At 45.9% G+C, this 14,612-nt stretch overlaps 1 pseudogene; it reads left to right on the forward strand.

Annotated features, from left to right (window-relative positions):
- Positions 1–9,087: 9,087 nt before the first annotated feature.
- On the forward strand, positions 9,088–12,629 carry LOC118206537 (annotated as a pseudogene).
- Positions 12,630–14,612: the final 1,983 nt, after the last annotated feature.

Raw genomic sequence — 14,612 nt, forward strand, 5'->3', positions numbered from 1 at the left:
TGCCAGCCATGTGCCAACACCAGAAGCAAGCATTTTCAAACCTGGCAAGTTATGCTTAAGAAAGCAATGGCTTTTCACTCTTTTTCAATGACAGCAATGTGAAAGTCATTAAACTTGAGGGCTAGGACGCTAACTTCCTGACTCGCATGTCGTTATTGAGTGGATTTTGGCTGGCTGTCAATCTACGTTCCACTACTCACAAACACGTAGGGAGGACAGTTACACTGCCTCTCTCAGGTGTTTGTTTTGGACGGCAGCTGTCACAACAAATTTGATCCGGGCTGCAAAAATGATCCGGGTGACGTACTGACATTCTAAAACAGCTGTTATACGCATTGTGACATACTTAAAGTTTCATTACAGCATCCGTTGCTATGCGGACACTGCCAACCTTGATACATTCTGTTGCAATAAAGACTCTAAGACAACTCAGCAATTTCTAGCTTTCAGGTTATTTTCTATTTCTATTTTCGATCGTATTACTAAACGGCTACACGTCATGTAACGTGCAAGTAGTTGGCTATCTCCCTGGATATGAAGTAAATGCTCTTACCAATAAATAATAATAATGGCAAGCGGCGTTGGGAGGGGTCCAATCATTGGCACTATTGCGCCCCCTATGGAGCGATTTAAAAATAATTTTGTCCTCATGATCATATACCTTCACCCAACATATCTACTGAATATCATGATGATTGTATGAAATATTAATGACTTATGGCCAATTTTGTGCTAAGAGACGTGCTTAGATTACTTTATGTTCATAATTTTGGAAGAAATAAAGTGCCACAAATGCAATTGTCTAGGAAAAAAATCTAAAATGAATTTGCTATTTTTTTAGTTCGCAATGAAATACTGGCAGATTGCATATATACAGCAGGTTAAAGTATACATGTCCTGGATCAAACCACAAGTTCATAAAATCTAAGGGTGGATATTTAGAACTACTAAAGATCTATGAAGCAAAAACTAAGCAGTGTACCCAGCGTCTCCAAATCTACCCAAAATGTCTAAATTATGCATTACTGTAAATCACAACAAATTCACATATTTCACTACAAATCAACTGTTTTTACTCAAGAAATTCCCAAAGCAAAATCAGACATGTTATACATCGTTAGAAAGCTTATACGTCACAAAAACTATTACACTACTAACTAACGCTTACATTAGTGTGAAATATCAACATTATATAATACCCAACGTTGAACTGGTAAGGTTTTGCCGTGGCGCTTGTCACCACACCATAGGCTACATTTAAAAAAAATAATAAGAATAATTATTATAAAATTAAAAATTATATATATAGCCTATATATTAAATTCTTAAATTAAAAATGTTAAACTTTATAAACTTTTCTAATATTTCTGCCTAAATGCACTTACTTTTTTACAGTCTCTGTTTAAAAACCATACTGTCATGTCTACATGCTCGCTCAGTGCTTGCTCGTGTCTGAGGTGGTCGGAAGACTTGCAGCACGCGAAGGTCGCAAAGCAGCACTTTTTTTTCTTCAGTGAGCAAGAGACAACGAAAAGGTAGGCGACCCTTCAAATATTACAAAAATACCATAGTGTTAACCAGTGTTTGAATTTGACCAAAATAAGTGCTGGTACCTACTCCTCACCTACTGTTTAAAATAAATTAATGTTGGTAATCAAAAAAAGTGTCGGTATAAGTGTCGGTATAAGTCCCGACAGCTCCTGCCCATCTCAAGCACTGGCGTTCATTCGGTGATGGCAGCTGGAGAATCCTATAGCTTAATATGTCAATTAAATTTTCCAGATGGACATCCGACAATATTTGAAGAGGAAGAGAAAAGAGGATCAGAATGAGTATCGTAGGCTGGTTGGAGTTGCGCGAAAGATTGAAATAATTTTTGGGACCGATTTTGAATTGGCGGTTGAGCAACTGGCCACTCAACTGTACCATGACTGTAGCTATCATGGGCGATAGTTCAGATGGAGATAGCGATAATATGATATGGCAGCCGAGAATGAAGAATAAACTAACCACTCACGGGTAACACTCTCCGCATTACGCAGATTACGCGAAAACAAGGTCTTACTCAATTGTCTCTTCTGATTTTTATACGATCGTTCTGATGCTGTGAATGCTATGTCTTTATTTTGACATGACAAGGATGCTTTTATTCCTTTGCTCACCTAATAGCTACGCAAGTTTTCGGTAACGGGTCCCCAACAAGCTACATCAGTGGATGTGGCTCCACATGTTGCATCTTTCCTCCCGACCATGGCGCCTGCACCTGCTAGCGGAGTAGTTTCATCAGCAGTACTGACAGTGCTGATGTTAGTGTCTCCGGTGCCGGGTTCCAGAGAAGGCGTACTCGATGCTAACAGGGTTGATGTCATGGCTGTGCCATATCTGCCTGGTGACGGCGGTATAGTTTCCGGAGAAGGCGGCCGGGTTGACTGAGTTGGTGTGGCGGGACTTGGGTTAGCATCTGCATCATCGTCAGGGCATGTGTCAGGGAAGGGATCGTTGTTGATGTCAGAGCCTGCATCGGTTGCTGTTAAGTAATCATCCGTTGATGTTTTGAAGAAAGAAGTAAGCTTCGGTATTTTACTGAGAACTTCTTTGTTTCTTGCTTTTTGTTGTTGTTTTCTTGCTCTTTTTTGCGCCCCACTCTCGAATTTTCTGCTTGACGACATGTTTGTTTTAGATGGAATTTTGATGATGACACAAGAATTCTCGTGACAACATATTTTGTACATTTACGTTGGTTAGATTAATGGCAGTATATCACGAGACGTGCAGCAATCCTACGGGTACGTATATATGTCAAAACGAATTAAAAATTCATAAAAAAGAAAAAAACATTCCCCTCACCGCTGAGGCCCGGGACTGCAGCCCATGTAGCCCACTGGGTAAATGCGGCCTTGATGGCAGGATGCATCTAGAAAGAGGAGAAATAGGAGCGATAGTTCTGGCTGTTCTGGTTTGGAGTTGGGTGACGTGGCCAAAAATGTGAAGGCTACAAAGACAAGTGTGAGGAAGGAGGATGAACAAACTGAATGGATAGTGATGGTAACGTTCAGAAAAGAAGGGTGGCATTATCATCCACTGACGAAAGCAATTGAGAAACAAATGGGAAAGATCAAGTTTTCTAAATATTTAAAGTCGAACTGAAATTGCTTCACTTATATTTTGTACTACCCTTGGTGGTAAAATAGGCAGTGTCAGCTGTATTATCAAATCATTTACAATTTATAATTTTTTGTTTTGAATTATAAAAATTAGTGTTTTAAAAATCACTGCGCCACCTACTGTGCTTTTTTCCACATTTTTAAAATTGCTGCTCCCTGACAGCAGGAAGCGGTCTCATTTGCATGCAGCCTATCACAGAGTGTATTTGCTTATTGACATTGAGGGCTAGGCTGCATTTGCCACTGTCAAGTCTGGCAAACATGGCACTTGCAAGCGGCACTGTTGTGTTGAAGGATGCACAAATAATGACTCACTACACACAATCCCGAAGGACACAAATGTAAAAAAACAAGTGGGTAGAATTTTTATCAGGTTCAATAGTGTCAAACAACACAAGAGTCTGCAGTCTGCATTTTAAACCAGACTTTTTGAATTAGGCACAAAAACAGAGTGGATTTTGCAAAGAACTGCGACTGAACCCTGGAGCAGTCCCCACAATTCAATCAAGCACAGTAGGCCTACGGAGCAGTACGGAGGATAACCACAAAGTAAGTTTCTTATATTATTATATTTTGGACGTATAATTACTGAGTGTATGAATTACCTTCGCCTGGCTTACAAGGAGGATAGCTAACAGCTACATTCGCTAACGTTAGCTGGCATAGCTAAAAAGCAATATTAGCATCAACATAATTATCACACGAAATATAAAGCAACCAGCGGTGACTGGTGAGGTGAAAATTGTTGGGGCGCAAAACTTTCCTTTAAACTAATCAATGAACCAAAACTGTTTTAATTCATTTTCAGTGATTAACAAGCATGCAAACAATCTGACTAATCAATTGGAAAGTGACACACAGCTTCTTCGTATTGGGTTAGGGAGATTAATTGATAAATGTGATTTAGAAAAATCAGTTTTAATCACAAAGCAGTGGCGAGAACTTCCCCACGCTCCCCTGTCCAGTAGACAGTGGGCGGACAGACTCTTTGACACTTGCCAGGGGTCGCGCCCACTTTTGGACTTCGCGAGGGAGTTCCGCGCTGTAGCCGCACAGGCGGACCTGCCCCAGCCTATACTGTGCCAGTTGTTCAGGGACAACATAAGGGACCCCCTCCACGGCGGGCTAATGTACTCTGGCCTGGAGGGGTGTTGTGACTTTGAGGTCCTGCTCGCAACGGCACTCCACTGGGAGGAGTATCTCCGGGGGCCGCGGATATGCCCCCTCTGGCGGAGAGGTACTCCCAGCCCAGCGCACCCGCAGGGGCCACCGCCGCCTGCTCTGCCTGTCGTCCCGGAGGGGCCTCCTGCGCCATCCAGCGCCCAGGAGAGGCCGCCTGCTCTGCCCGTTTTTCCACAGGGTCCGCCTGCTCTGCCCGTTGTTCCGCAGGGGCCACTGCCGCCTGCTACACCCAATGTTCGTGCTTTGCCCGCGCCTCAAGCCCCGGAGAGGCCTCCAGAGCCGTCCAGAGCCCTGGAGGGGCCGCCTGCCCTGGCCGCTGTCCCGCAGGCGAAGCCACCTGCCTTGCCCCCTAGTGTCCGCGCCTTGCCCCCTAGTGTCCATGCCCCCCCTAGTGTTCTCGCTCCCCCCAGTGTCCGTTCTTCCCCTAGTGTTCTCGCTCCCCCTAGTGTCCATGCCTTGCCCCTTAGTGTTCCCTCACCCCCTAGTGTCCGTGCTCCCCCTAGTGTTCTCGCGCCCCCCAGTGTCCGTTCTTCCCCTAGTGTTCTCGCTCCCCCTAGTGTCCACGCCTTGCCCCCTAGTGTCCGTGCTCCCCCTAGTGTCCGTGCTCCCCCTAGTGTTCTCGCGCCCCCTAGTGTGGCCAAGCCATCGCTGCCCCTACCCAGTGCCCAGAGACCTCGCCCTATCCGTGTTCCCCACCGTGGGTCTGTCTGTGCACCTGGCCCCTTGTCTATTTGTCTGCCCACTTGCCTGTCTGCCTCTTTGCCCGCATGTGTGTCAGCCAGTACGTTGGCCTGTTTGTCTGCCCCCCAGGCCGTCGGCCCGTCGGCCAATCTGTTCTCCCGCCTGTCTGCCTGTCTGTCAGTGTGTCAGTCTACCTGTTTTTTGTCATGTCTGCCCATTTGTCAGGTTTTGTGTCAGAGTTCACCCCTCTCCTTCCCTCTCTGTCTGTCCCTCACTATGTCTGTAGGTCTTGCCGTGTGCCTCCCCGCCTGCTTGTCCCTTTGTCTGTCCTTGTAGGTCTCCCGGTGTTCCTGTGTCGGTGTCAGTCCGTTTCTGTCGTGTCTTAGTCCAGTCCAGGTTTCTGTCGTTTCTGAGTCCAGTCCAGTTCATGTCCCAGTCCAGTCCTGAGTCCAGTTCCTGTTCCTGTTCCTGTCCCAGTCCTGAGTCCAGTTCCTGTTCCTGTCCCAGTCCTGAGTCCAATTCCTGTTCCTGTCCCAGTCCTGAGTCCTGTTCCTGTCCCAGTCCTGAGTCCAGTTCCTGTTCCTGTCCCAGTCCTGAGTCCAGTTCCTGTTCCTGTCCCAGTCCTAAGTCCAGTTCCTGTTCCTGTCCCAGTCCTGAGTCCAGTTCCTGTCCCTGTCCCTGTCCTGAGTCCAGTCCCTGTCCCGTTCCTGAGTCCAGTTCCTGTCCCGTTCCTGAGTCCTGTCCAGTTCCTGTCCTGTTCCTGAGTCCTGTCCAGTTCCTGTCCCGTTCCTGAGTCCTGTTCCGTTCCTGAGTCCGTTCCTGAGTCCTGTTCCATTCCTGAGTCCAGTCCTGTTCCGTTCCTGAGTCCAGTCCTGAGTCCTGTTCCGTTCCTGAGTCCGTTCCTGAGTCCTGTTCCGTTCCTGAGTCCAGTCCTGTTCCGTTCCTGAGTCCTGAGTCCTGTTCCGAGTCTTGTTCTGTTCCTGAGTCCAGTCCTGAGTCCTGAGTCCTGTTCCGTTCCTGAGTCCAGTCCCGTTCCTGAGTCCAGTCCTGAGTCCTGTTCCGTTCCTGAGTCCAGTCCTGAGTCCTGTTCCGTTCCTGAGTCCAGTCCTGTGTCCTGTCCCTGTTCGAGTCCAGTCCCGAGTCCTGTCTCCAGCTCCCACCCTCTGTTCACTCCCTCCCCGGGTCGGCCTCCTGGGACTTCAGGAGCCGTCCCTTGGGGGGGGTACTGTCATGGTTCTGTGTTTTCCTGTCTGTGTTTCCTTGTTGGGCCGCCAGATGGCGGCACCTCTGTTTTGTGTCCTGCTCCCCCCCTGTTTAATTGTATGATTGTTTTCAATTGTCTAATTATTGTTTGCTGGTTGTCTCGTTTTCCCTTCCCTCTCTGTGGCCTGATTGTTCATGGTGCCCTCCTGTGTCTCGTCAGTGTGTGTCTATTTAAGTTCCCGTCTCCTGAACTCAGTGCTGGATCCTTGTTGGTTTGTTGGTTGTTTGGTTGTGTTTCTGATCATGTTCCTGCCCTGTGTGTTCCTGCCCTGTTCTGTTTCCACATGCTTTTTGGATTTTTGGATTTTCTTTGTTCTATGTTTCTGAAGTTTTCCTTTATTTTGAAGAGTTGCCCTGCGAGGCCTTTTGTTCCCTTTGTTCCCCTTTTGTTTAGTAAAGTCTTTTGTTCTTACCTTTTTTGGAGTTTGAGTTTTTCCCCCTCCGCATTTGGGTCCTAACCCTCCACCTCACCGTGACAGATATCCCAGCACTGCTGCTATGTTTCAAGTGTCAAAGAATGGGACACACTGCGGGACAATGTAAAGGAAAGCAAAGATGTGCAAGATGTGGGGGTGAACATGAATATGGAAAATGTGGTCAAGATGCAAAAATCAAATGTTGCAACTGTGGCAGTGAACACAGTGCTGCTTTTGGAGGATGCCCTGTTCAAAGGCAAGGTAGAGAGGTGCAGAAATGTAAAGTAACAAACCAGGTATCTTATGCTGATGCAGTTAAAAAAGTGAAGGAAACTGAGCTAGCCAGATCCAGTGTAACACGTGGTAAATAACGCAAGAGAGTTTGAGAATAGATGACCAAAAGAGGTTTCGTCTCCCACCGCAAGTCAGAGAGGACACGTTGATTGTGGATAAAATCAGCTTTGTTGCTTTCATCTGTAAGACTGTGAATGTGGCAATGCAACAAAAGAAAAAAAGTCACAGAATCAAGACAATTGTAGAGGTAGCTATAGAGATATTGGGGATTAAAGAAGTTAAGGCTGATCTGATTTATGGGATGTTGAACCCTTCTAATTATGATGGGCTGTCTCAAGGTGATTAGTAGGGGTGTAACGATACAGAAATGTTGTGATTCGGTATGACACGGTACAGTAAGCTCACGGTTCTCGACTATATTGTGTACACTCTATATAACAAACATATCACATAGGCCTAATACAACAATACAATACTTATTCTGTAGACATTAAAGCACTTCGCTCCCTCGTCCGGTGGATCCGACGTGACCCGAAACGCTGACGTGACTTAACCCAACACGCCAACGTTACTAAATAGACTGACGCTCCCGCATCCTCTGTTAACACTGCTAGCACTACCATATTAATGACGACATAACCACATTAAAAGACAAAAATCATCATCAGTTGTTACAACAAAGTCCTGGCCACATAACTATTTCTAAACAAAATACAGAACAGGAGTCACTCCCAAATTGCACCAAGGAAAATCAACGCCTAATGAAGGTGGTAGGTTTTGTTTAAGAAAAGATACACACCCTCTTGTTGATTCTCATTGGTTCAAGTGGAAGATATTTTCCTGTCCCTTCGTGGTTGCCAAAACTGTTAGGATTATTTTTCCCTTCTCCATGGAGTCAAATGCAGGACGATGAACACGCTGACAACGTCTCCTCAGAGAATTTGATGTTTATTACAATGCGCAAGGGAGAGACTAACTCAGAACATTCGGGCAGTGCGCCAAGCAAGTCTCTGCCGATCATGCTGTGTGGTGTCTGGATATACAGTTTGCAGTCATACATATCAAAAGATTGAGTTAAGTGGCGGGCCGGAGACAAATGGTCCTGTCCCTCCCTGGGAACCCTCACAGCCATTTAGCATAGGCATGTGACATCCTTGCCACAGACACTAGAGGTGTTATACTGAGACACACTACAGGGGTGCTAGACACAGAGGCATGCAAACTACAGACACAGTAATAGCATGAAAAGGAAACACAATACACTACGTATAATATATACATGGTAGTAAATAAAACTGGGAACCTCTCAGCAAGGTTCAGTATGGTTTCGATACGAAAAAAATGAGTGCTCATATATAGTATGTTCAAATTAAAGTTTATTGAAACATTCAACAAAGTGTTTTTTAAATATTTCTGAATGTCACCCAAATAACAGAAAACGTATCAGCAGCACTCAACAACAAAAAGATAGTGCTATAGCAAAACAAAAAATGTCTGCAATCCAAGCAGGATATAATAACAATTCACTGCTACAGAAAATAAGGTAGTAGTAACTTAATAATAAATAAGTGTGTGTGTGTGTGTGTGTGTGTCCGGGGCAAACTCAAACAAGCTTATTGTTAGGTAACCATCTGTAGCACAAGATGTCTAACTGTCAGTGGTTAGCGCAACGGTTTGTGCTTTATAGTTCGTCTTCAAGTCGCGCTTTTGTCTCGTTATATAATGTTGGTATTAGTGTTGCTAAAATGTTGGCGTGATGGAATTATGTTACGTGGCTCGAGGACTTCCAACGTGTGCTTAAACCCCACATTCTCTACCATGGAATATGGTCTTAAATCCGCCGCAATAAACTTCCCTATTGCCAAAGTGATTACTTTTGCCCGTGGTGAACTACCAGACAGGGGCTGCCTGGCATGAAATGTGGTAGTGATGCTAACTTGCTGCTGCTGTGTTACTGTGGATTTGTGTTTTCTCTTAGATCCACCGGGGTGATGTCGCCGCAAATGAGACGACAAATTTGATGTGTTTGCATGTACGTGTGGCACACTTGTTCGACACAATCTGCAAACGGCAAAGTTTCTTTCAACATGGCGTTTGCCATCGACGTCATACCTTATGGCAAAGCCAAAGTGGTCCCAGACACCTGGGGCCATATGTATCAAGCCACTCAAAGTAAAAAATTAGTCTCAAGTGTAACTTAAAGTAATAATCTCGAAGATTTTCATTAAAATAAATCTCTTTCAAGTCACTATCTATCGCTGCATTAGGTAACACAATGGTGATTGAGCCTATTTTTATATTAATTTATACTATTATTATTATCATAATTCATGATTAAAAAACTTGGTGTCTGTGGCGACATTCCTGGGAAAAAATCACAAGCGGCGCACAGTTAGTGACGCGTTTTTCATCACCCATCAGTGGTTGGTCCGCCAGAGAGGGTAGGCAGAACTAACGCAACAGGCTCGCTCTTCAACTCACTTGTGTGTGAGTGGCGTACTGTTTTTTCCGGTGTCTGCGTGCATTACAATAACAGAGAAAAGGGGGGGGGGGGGGGGGTTGGGGGAGTTATGGAACCCTAAAAAGTTTTTGTGTAACATGAGAGATCATATTATTTGTTGATGTAGATTTCGTATTACATTTAATGACAATGTAACTTTACTAAATTACATAGCTATTTGCACAGCTAACGCTAGCTACCGGACCATGTCAAGAAAGACAACATTAGTTTAGACAACGTTGCGCACAGTATCCATCTCTCATATCAGGTAACGTTGCGTTAGCTACCTAGCTAATGTAATTAACACAATCTAATGTCAGCTAACAATTAGAAAAAAATGCTAGCTAATGCTACCGACTGGTACCGACCTCGCAAACCGTCTCTCGAATGCAATGCTACCTTGTTGCAACATTGCAGTGTAGCTAACTTAAGGCCAGTTCAGATCAATGATTCGCAACGAGACTGGGTGCAACTTGCAAAATTCCAAGATGTCTGATTGTAAACGTTCTAAAACTGCACTTGGCGATTTGACAAGGTGGGTCTTTTGAGACCCCAGGCAACGGCTTCAGACGCTCTGCAACTAACCGGTTCACACCACTGCAATTTTCTCTGCAATATTCTGAAACCGTTTAGTCTCGTTGCGAATCATTGATCTGAACTGGCCTTAACGTTACCGTTATTTACCTTGCCATCAAGTTCATTATGATCGGAGTAAAGCCGGGGTATAGGTGGAGCAGAGCCGGGTCTGATTTCTGTGTAATGATGTCAAGCCGGAGAAAACTAAATAAAAGAATACGGCAGTATGGATTAGCGTTGTTATTATTTTATTACGCTTCCTTATATGTTCCTTCAGCCTTTATGCCCTTTTTGATGAAATCTCCTTTGTTTTTGTTTTATTCTTCTTGTTCTGATTGCTAATTTAACACCCAGCTCAGCTTTATTCTCGAACAGTTTAGCTAGCAAAACCAGAAACACCAGGGGTAACATTTTTCAAGGCAGTTGTTTCAAAAATACCACACAACAATCATTCACGAAAAAGACTGCTTATTGTGCACGAGATACATAATTGCACGAGCCACAGAAAATCCCGCAAATTCTTCTCTGCAGTGTAAAGATGTTCATACCGGGCAAAAGGTATAAAGAACGTTTGCATTAATTGATCATCACTAATTCTACCCCAGGTTTGCTACGGCATTTTAACCCGGCTTGGCATTGTAAAGACACCTTGAGTTAGCCTAATGTAAGACAACGAATGAGTATGTACATAACGTTACTTTTATAACAACCGTTTTTTATTCAGTAAATAGTAAGTGTTATAGTTGGCGTGCCAACTGACTGACGTCACACAGGCGACACTGGTTGGATCCGGTTGGATCTATGGGAAGTGAGGTCCAAAAACACACCTGCAATTACCGCTTCTCGCCATTGGCACCGCCATAGAGAACGAAACTGAAATCTTCGAGATTGTCACTTTAAGTGTAAGAATTGGTGACTTTTACTCCTACACTCCCATTTAAGAATAAAAGTGATTTATCAAATTTCTCTTGACAAATACTCTTAACCTGTCAGGTATTTAAGAGAACTCTGGGGCTCTTTAATTTGGCTAGGAGTAGGCAAGATGGCAGAGCTGCGAAGACGGAGACGCGCACGCACCTTCTGAGACAGGAAGAATGTTTTACAAATGTTTGATGATGGACAATTAATCAAACGTTATCGCTTAGATCATCAGGGAATCATCTTTGTCACCGATCTTGTGCGGGATGTAATATCACCATCAACTTTGAGAAGTAGCGCAATTACGGCAGAGATGCAAGTCATTTTAACGCTGCGCTTCCTAGCCATGGGGAAAACGCAGTTATGCAATGCTGATGATTTGGGACCATCACAATCCACCATCAGCAGGGTAGTGGCAAAAACTGTCAGCCCTTGCAGCACCTCACATCGTGAGGAGGTTTATAGAATTTCCAACCTCTCCTTGGTGAATCCGCCAGAAGCTAGCTGCATTTATGCGTCTAGCGGGCTTCCCGGGGGTGGTTGGAGTAATTGATGGCACCCACATCCGTATAATTGCTCCAAGTGTAGATGAAGAGGCTTTTGTAAACAGGAAGAGGTACCACAGCATCAACACCCAGGTAGTCTTTGACGCAGATTACAACATTTTGGATGTTGTGTCCAAGTGGCCAGGATCTACCCATGATGCACGCATCCTGAATGAAAGTGGATTGCAACAGCTGTTTGACAGGAACATTGTTCCACCCGGGTGCCATCTCCTTGGAGATAAAGGCTACCCCCAACAACGCTGGCTTCTCACACCATTCCCAAGAACACAACCAGGGGCCCAACGAAATTACAACAGGTACAAATTAACGAAGCCTATGAATTATAATAATGAATCATCTCACCATTATAGAGTTATTTTTGACAGTCATTTAAACATAATTGAACTTTTCAGGGCTCACCAATGCACCTGAAGCATTATGGAGAGGGGCATCGGTCAATGGAAATGCTGGTTCCATGTCCTTCATGGGGAAATCCGCCAAACACCACAGAGGCCAGGAATATTATAATGGCATGTGCAGTCTTGCATAACACATGCATAATGCGCAACATTCCTCTCCCCCCTGATGAGGGAGATCATAATAATGATGATGATGATGACGACCACCCTCCTAGAATCCCATTTGCCTCTGATGCCACTGTGTTTAGGCAGCACTTTGCCAACCTTCATTTTGGGTAAGAAATACATTTTTATTTTGCTCCCGTCACACTCCCGCCCCCAATCTACTGATTATAAGTGCTGAGTGGATTTTTTTGAAAAGACAGCAGTAGGCAAGATTTCATCTTTTTTATTTTTAGTTCATAATAATGCTCCTTCATCCTTAAATCTTTTATGCTCATCCGCTACTCTTCTCTCCGCAGTGCATCCATGTCCTCCACCTCGTCCGGGCATACATCTGACCACCACGTCATCTCCTTCTCCCTCCCTCTTGCTCCCCATCCTCCCTCTCCTCCTCCCACCCCCACTGTCACTGTTCGTTGTAACCTGCGCTCCATCTCGCCCTCTTCTCTCGCTCCCAGAGTTACTGCTTCCTTCCCCCCTCTACAATCATTCTCCAAGCTCCCCACTAACTCTGCATCCTCCACCCTAACTTCATCTCTCTCCTCAGCACTCGACTCTCTCTGTCCTATTGTCCCTAGGCCAGCACGCTCATCCCCTCCCAGTCCATGGATGTCTGACATCCTACGCACCTCCAGGGCCAGCCTCCGTGCTGCTGAGAGGAAGTGGGGAAAATCCAGGGACCCATCCGACCTTCCAGCCTATCAGTCTCTCCTGACAGAGTTTTCTTCTGCTGTCACTGCCGCTAAGGCAAATTTCTATCGAACTAAAATTCATAACTCCATTTCTAACCCTCGTCAACTGTTCTCTATTTTCTCCTCTCTCCTCAGTATGCCGCCTCCCCCACCCCAGTCTTCCTTCACTGCAGATGACTTCGCAGTATTCTTTGATGAGAAGATTGGAGACATCTGCAGCTCCTTTGCCCCCTCTGCGCCCTCCGCCCTGTTTCTCCACATTCTCTCTCCTCACAGACTCTGAAGTTTCCCAGCTCCTGCTCTCCCACCACCCTACCACCTGCACTCTCGACCCTATCCCCTCATCTCTCCTCCAGGCAATCACACCAAACATCCTCCCATTTGTGACCTCCTTCATGAACTCCTCCCTGTCTTATGGATGTTTCCCCTCATCCTTCAAGAGGGCCCTCACCACCCCACTGCTGAAGAAGCCCACACTAGACCCCTCTGTCATCCAGAACTACTGCCCGGTATCTCTCCTTCCTTTTCTATCCAAAATGCTTGAACGAGCTGCATCTAACCCAACTCTCTGCTTTCTTCTCTCCGAATAACCTGCTTGACCCCTACCAGTCCGGCTTCAGGCCTGGCCACTTGACCGAGACTGCACTCCTCTCGGTCAGTGAGTCACTTCATGCCGCATGAGCAACCTGCCTCTCCTCTGTCCTGATTCTGCAAGACCTCTCCCCTGCTTTTGACACTGTGGAGCACTCCATCCTCCTGTCCTCCCTGGCAGTAACAGGGATCTGCCGCACAGCCCTTGACTGGATTGAGTCCTACCTCTCCGATCATTCCTTCCAGGTTGCTTGGGTTGGTAAAGTATCGCCGCCCGTCCCCTCGCCACGGGAGTTCCCCAGGGCTCAGTCCTTGGTCCCCTTTTCTTCTCCTTATACACCAGATCCCTTAGCCCTGTAATCTCTGCCCATGGCTTGTCCTATCACTGTTATGCCGATGACACACAACTCTCTCTCCTTCTCCCCATCGGACACACAGGTCCCTGCCCGCATCTCCACTTGCCTGAGGGACATCCAGAGCTGGATGGACAATCACCACCTGAAGCTCAACCCGGGTAAAAAGGAGCTAATCTTCATTCCTTCTCTAACCTCTCCCCTCCTTGATTTTTCCAGCATCTGGAGAATCCGCCCCTTTCTCACCACCTACTCAACCCAGCTCCTGGTCCAATCAATGGTACTATCCCGCCTGGACTACTGCAACTTTCTTCTTGCTGGACTACCGGCATCTGCCATCAGACCTTTGCAACTCATTCAGAATGCTGCGGCTCGTCTGGTCTTCAACCTCCCCAGACACTCCCACGTCGCTTCCCTGCTCACTACCCTCCACTGGTTGCCTGTTATGGCTTGTATCAAATTTAAAACATTGGTCCTAGCATACCAGGGATCATTCCCAGCATACCTCCACAAGATCTTCAAACCCTACATGCCAGCCAGACCCCTCCGTTCCACTACTTCAGGATGCCTGGCACCTCCCCCTCTTCGCACTTTCGCTTCCCGATCACGTCTCCTGTCTGTTCTGGCCGCACAATGGTGGAATGACCTTCCCGTGGAGGTCAGAACAGCTGAGACCCTGACCACCTTCAAGCGACAATTGAAGACTCATCTCTTCAGGCTGCACCTCTCCCCATCCCTCCCTACCTCCCTGTAATCTCTACATTGACTATAAGCTTAGGGTTGTAACTAGGTAGCTGTTTCTTAGTTGACTTAGTTAATGCACTCATGTCCTAACTACTGCTTGTATTTTTTGCAT

The sequence above is a fragment of the Anguilla anguilla genome, chromosome 10 (genome assembly GCF_013347855.1).
Source record: "Anguilla anguilla isolate fAngAng1 chromosome 10, fAngAng1.pri, whole genome shotgun sequence".
In the NCBI taxonomy this organism is placed as follows: Eukaryota; Metazoa; Chordata; class Actinopteri; order Anguilliformes; family Anguillidae; genus Anguilla; species Anguilla anguilla.